The sequence below is a fragment of the Sitophilus oryzae genome, unplaced genomic scaffold, assembly GCF_002938485.1.
Source record: "Sitophilus oryzae breed Bouriz unplaced genomic scaffold, Soryzae_2.0 scaffold_1536_pilon_pilon, whole genome shotgun sequence".
NCBI classification, from domain to species: Eukaryota; Metazoa; Arthropoda; class Insecta; order Coleoptera; family Curculionidae; genus Sitophilus; species Sitophilus oryzae.
Window position 1 is genome coordinate 1446622 of NW_022146210.1, and position 6430 is coordinate 1453051.

The window sequence follows — 6430 nt, forward strand, 5'->3', positions numbered from 1 at the left end:
ATCAAAATTTACGAGTATAGAAAACAGACTTAAAAAAAAGACAAAATGCAACTCCAGACAGAGCTGGGAGCTTATTAGTTCGTGATGTATTTTATTAAAACAAAGTATTTTTTTTTGTTGTTTATTTTAGACATATACGCAAGCTGCATGTGTTATTTTATTCTACGTTTTCTTTTGAAGGACCATTCTGGGTGCCTATATCCAATATACTGCTTATGCAAAATGATAACAATTAGGGAATCAATTTATATCCACTTGATTGATTTGTTTTTAAGTGTGTGAAAAGGAAATACATCTCTTTTCAAAAATAATTAAAGTAAATGACTTTATTCTTGAAATGTTTAGATGGTGGTGTAACTACCATCAGAATTGATTAAAACAATTTTAAGAAAATATTGTAGAACTTGTACCTAAGCCTGTAGCAAAAAAAATTGAGTATTTTTTATCTGTGACTTAGATAATCGACAGGCATTCGCTGGGAAAGCAATTTAAAATTACAATAATTGGATGGGATATAATCAGTCAGGTAAAACAACCCTTAATGCCATTGCTGTAAATGTCAGGAGTGGACGAGCATACTCAAATGAAAAACGCATGATCAGTAAAGCCTACTACATTTGAGACACAGTTGTAGTAGAGTATACCCAGTTTAGTGGAGGTAAATTAGGCCCTTGATACAAAGGACCGTTTAAGATAACGGCTTGTTTGCCTAACGAGCGCTATGCAATGATGGTTCTCGTTAGGCTATTCTAGGTCCCTGTTATGGCAGGCTATATTTAAAGGTCCCTGTTATGACAGGCTATATTTAAAGGTCCCTGTTATGACAGGCTATATTTAAAGGTCCCTGTTATGACAGGCTATATTTAAAGGTCCCTGTTTAACAGGCTATATTTAAAGGTCCCTGTTTAACAGGCTATATTTAAAGGTCCCTGTTATGACAGGCTATATTTAAAGGTCCCTGTCTAACAGGCTATATTTAAAGGTCCCTGTTTAACAGGCTATATTTAAAGGTCCCTGTTTAGCAGGCTATATTAGAGATCCCTGTGTATCAGGCTATGTTAAAAAGTCCCTGTTTAGCAGGCTATACTTAAAGGTCCCTGCGGGGCAGGCATAAACTGATTTTATTTTAAGGTTTCTGATTCAACAGGTTATACTTAAAGGTCCCTGCGTGGCAGGCATACACTGATTTTATTTTAAGGTTTTTGATTTAACAGGTTATACTTAAAGGTCCCTGCTAGGCAGGCATGTACAAGGTCCCAAACCTCTGGTTTAGGCATATTTTTACGAACATAAACTTAGGTTATGTAAAACGTCAAGAATTTATATTGTGGTTAAGTTACTTTTATTTTGGAAAGTTGGATCCTTAAACTAGTTTTGTTTAGCCTTAATCCCTCAGAGGTTAATATGGCAAGCCTTGAAATGTTTGTTTTGCGTTGATGTTGTAAAAGTAACTGACAGTAAAATCAGTTAAGGAAATTTTGTCTTCAAGATTAATTCAGATTAATTCTGATTTGTTCCCCGAATATATTTTGAACAGTAAGTGTTCTGAAATATTTACAGATTACCGCTGTCAAAGTTTACACGCTGTCATGTGTTCAAACTGCAAACGGTGCGAGGACACCCCGACGTCAGGAAGGCCGTGATAGCTGGCTTCTCTAAATTACGTCAGCTTACGACACCTGATCTGAGACCGCCGCAGCGTGGCCCTTCTTCGAAAAACAAAGCTGGAGCAATATTGCGAATGTTGCATCATTCTTATAAGTTTAGTCAGTTTAGATCGACTTTCGAACTATTCACGTATTTCTAAGCGGAATAAAACGTATTTTGAGGAATATAGTGGTTTAATTTAAGTAAAAAGACTAATTATCTGTCCCTAATCTAACATTTATTTACTTACTATAGTCTCTCTTTTACTCTTACTATAGTGCCAGTGATCAATTTAAACTAATATAATTTCACAAAAATCATACAGAAAAAAAGATTTTCGGCATTTTTTAACAATCCGACAACATCGAACGAGAATAAAATTCAAAATCTCCACGCGACCGAAACTGACCAATCACGATCGAGCATTTTTTGCTCTTGGATGCATAAAATAATTAACAACAAAAAAAAAAAAAATTATTAAAATTTCAGTAGAATATGCTTCTTAAATGTTTAAAACATTTGCTTTTATTTGTATTTATTCCCTCCAGTATATATATAAAATATCATACAAAACTTATTTGTATTGAAATTATCTGGTACGAACAGGGTACGAACATAATTAGATAAACTATGAAATCATGCATTTCTTTTTATTTTAATAAATTATTAAGAAACAAGTGTTTTGTAATTCCAATAAATGTCCTTTAGTTTTATAAGAAACCACCCTATATAGTTATATAGTAAGAAATATGAGATTCATATAAAAAAATTGTAAAAAATATATTTTATATATTTTAGGCTAAACGTTGACGACGTTGACAGCTCTTACCGGATGTATCTGTTCAACTTTTGACGCCACAATTTTCAAATTTGAAATTTAATTAAACTGAAAAATCCTTTATTAAAATTATGGGTTCTCGTGCATAATATGTTTTTGATATATAGTATTACATAATGTTCTTTGTCATTCCCATTTTTTTTTAAACTACGCATTTGCAAATGTCTTGTTCTCGTTGTTTAATTTTAGAAAGGTAAACATATAGTTATTATAATTTTCAGATACATTAGTCAGGAAAAGATCTACTAGAATTTATTTTTTTTGTCTTGTTTTTGAAACCCTTTTTTTCACATCAATAAAATTTTGTTTTGATTTTTAAATGTCTGTATTTGTCATGCTATTCTAAAAGACTGGGAATTATGGAGGATTAAAATCAATTTTTAAAAAACTTTTTGTTAGAAAATGTCATTATAAGTGTTTCTCTTTCTCAATTTGTATATAGTACCTTAAAGTTTTGATGTCCTGCAAGGTGTACCAGACACTATTTATCCTTTGTGTGGTTATGTATTAACATCATATTAACATTTTTTACCTCTATAAAAATAAAATGTTAATTTTTTTATATCAACTCGGAGAAAAACTTAGACAGAGACGAAGAATAAGTTCACAGAAATTCTCATAGATGGCGCCAACGCAGTATTAGTTTAGCTTTTGATACATAGAGGGCACCAGAATATGCGTTAGTTCAGAAAGTAGTAAACAGATGTCGCTATAATATTTTTTGTACCACTATCACAACATAGGTGGCGCTCGAGATATAAAATATAGGAATCTGTTTGTCGGTAAATAAATAAAATGCGCCATCTATGAACGTAAAATTAAAGCATTAATTTAAAAATTTGCTGAAAAAGCTGCTAACATTCTTTTAGAGTTAAATAAAGTAAATATTTGAATAAATTAATTTTTAATATATACGATTCTTAAAGATTCTTTAAAACGATAACCAACAAGGTAAAATTATTTTGAGAAATAGAGATATTCATATAAAAAGTTGGTATTTCGCTAAAAACTCAATAACTTAGTTACCTCCATTTTTTTTAGTTTTATATTGACTACTGTATATGATTAGTTCCAAAAATTAGCTACAATCACAGATAACATATAACCATGTCTAAAAGAATAATTCTATATTCTGTGCTAAAACACAATGTTATCTGTGCTATAAATCAGGGGGAATCACAATAAAAGTAGTGATTAATTAAAAAAAGCGTCATACTAAGCATAATGGAATGAATAAGAAATAAATAGAAAAAAATTGAATTTAAAAAAAAAAACAGTTTTTTATTTTTAATAAATTAAAGAAAATACAGTCCCATACAGGGTGACTGTTAAATAAGTGTAAATATTTTTAGAGGTGGTATATATGTATCGACCCCAGAACACGTCTATGAGGCTTTTTGCGCAAAAAAAAAAAAAAAAAAAAAAATTTCTTTTTAAATTTTCCTGTATATTTTAGAAAAACTTTTTGGAACTGCACGTCCACCGCAATTTTCCCACGGTATAATTTCTTAATTTCTGATATACCATACGATGGAAAAAAACGGCGTCAGCGATGGCTATGAAATAAAATCGCTGTCATTTCATTACGTAAAATGAAATGGGGAATGTGCTCAGAGTGGAATGTCATTGATGTTCATTTCCAAACCAACTGGACGCCGTTTTTTTTTCGAACATACGTATTACTATGGTTACAGCTTTACTCTATAGTTACGACACTAAAATAAGGGATTTAAATACAGAAAAAAAAAAAAAAAAAAAATTTTATAATTTATTATGTTAATTTATTAATATTGGCACCTTATTTAAGACATTCTGCATATATTATTTTAAGTTCTTGTTTTAAACTTGGCGAATATAACTATTTGATAGAAATATATTTATTTGATAGAAAATTACATTCCAAATAAAATTAAGCTTTTTAACATTTTCTCTTAAAAATAGTAATTTAAATTTCAATCTAGAGTGCCATGGCTAAATGTTAAAAACACTAATTTTTAATTAAAGAGCCAGATAAACAAGTCATAGGAGTGAACCACATTTAAAAAACATCCGGTGTAGGTCATATTATATCAATCAAATTGTATATTAAATTATATAAAAAACATGCATTCATACCGAAATTACTTATCTTAATACTACTAATTACTATTATTATCAACTATATTACTCCAAAAAAAAGAAGAGTTACAAAAAGAAGAGTTAAGAAGAGGATAAAAGAAGAGTTACCTCAGTTTTACCACAGGTCTTACTTTTTACATTTTTAAGCCTGTTAATTTCAAGAATTTTATATTTTTTAATAGGCGCATTCACCATTTCGCTGCGAATACTTCTTTGCGTTTTCTGAAATGCTTTTATAATTTATATATATATAGCTGTGCTGATAGAATATAGCATGGTATATAGTAATATAGTAAGATATGGTAAGAATATAGTAAACAGAGTGTTGGCATAACTCGTCCGTTAGAGACAAAAGTTGGCCTGGACATGGTGAATGACAACGCCAATTTTTTTCTCAAATCAGTATGTTTTTCTATTCAAATTCATAGTTTAGGCAATAATACTTATAGTAAAATAGACAACTAGGTGTATTATGCTACAATATTAGACCAATAGCGAGCTCCGTATGATCGAAACGGCGTCCAGTTGGCTGGGAAATGACAATCGCTGATATTTCCCATATAATTTTACATATAAAATGACAGCGATCTTCATTTCATAGCCATCGCTGACGCCGTTTTTATTCGATCATACGGTAGTATTGTTTATGCCATGAAAAAACGGTTATTTTTAAAAAAAATTGTTTTTTGCAGTAATATTTACAGAATATTTACCTTTAATTACTTGTTCAACAATGTTTGCACTATATCTTCTGCTGTTTCAATAAACAATTAGCCAATCATTGTCCTTTGACTGCTTCTTATTCCATTAACCATTTCATTAGACAACCCTCAATAATTATGGAGTCCTACAAATAAAGATACTATAATATCTAAATAATAACATAAGAGTTTTTTTTTTTATTATGGGAAATGGAGGGAAGGATAAATAACCTTTAATAATTTTCCTTATATTACTCTTCACCATACTATGAAATAGGTAGTTGCTCTCGTCTGTAAGTTAAGATATTTAACTTAAATAATTCATGTTGTTTTATGTAATAAAATAGATATATAATACACAGTTGGCTTTGGTTTGGATATCTAACCTTTTAAAGAAAAAAAGATTAAATCATAAAAATTTAAAGAAATATTTAATAAATTATACTTTCTGGAAATACTTTTTTTTAAACAAAAAAAAAAAAAAAAAAAAAAAAAAAAAATATATTTAAAACAAATTGAATGTATATTGTTATGACATTAACATGAAACGTAACTTCAAAAACGTGACATCTAACAAATTATTAGTAATCGACGTTCATTTTTGTTGGTAATTTTTGTTTCAATCTGGATTTCAATAATAAATAAGGATGGTGTTATTCTAAATGGTATTAAAATAATACTATATATTTGTATTTAAGTGTGCTTTCAAATACAAATTTACAAGTGTCGCAATTCATGCAATACCAAATTTATTCTTTCCATACTTCTGCCAATAAAGCAACTGTTTATTTATATTGTAATAAAGTGTAAGAAATCTTTACCTGTTTGATGGTCCATCATTCGATTTGCAAATACAAATAATTCCGGGATGATTTCAGTTAATTTTGTGAAGATATTATGTAACATTTTGCCTTTTTTGTTAGAAAACAATTTTTATTTTAATTCCATTGTTCAAAATACGTTGCGCCATCTATATGAGAAATGTTAAAGGTTATATGTAGAGTGACAGTTCATTGTAAGAAAATCTCAATAACCTATGTTTCATTAGTTTTTTAGTTTGTTTTTATTCATCTTTCACTTTGTTTAAATAAATAGTTAAAGCAAAAACTCCAGATTTAGTTTCCAC

The 6430-nt window shown here is 29.3% G+C and overlaps 2 long non-coding RNA genes across 2 annotated transcripts; one reads left to right on the forward strand and one right to left on the reverse strand.

Annotated features, from left to right (window-relative positions):
- The first annotated feature begins 842 nt into the window (after positions 1-842).
- LOC115878873 lies at positions 843-1832 on the forward strand. The gene is made up of 2 exons (XR_004049628.1): positions 843-925; positions 1011-1832. It is a non-coding gene; the product is annotated as an uncharacterized LOC115878873 (long non-coding RNA).
- A 3449-nt stretch (positions 1833-5281) lies between these two features.
- On the reverse strand, positions 5282-6214 carry LOC115878878. The gene is made up of 2 exons (XR_004049633.1): positions 6126-6214; positions 5282-5450 (listed from the first exon to the last, which is right to left on the reverse strand). It is a non-coding gene; the product is annotated as an uncharacterized LOC115878878 (long non-coding RNA).
- Between the last annotated feature and the right edge of the window lie 216 nt (positions 6215-6430).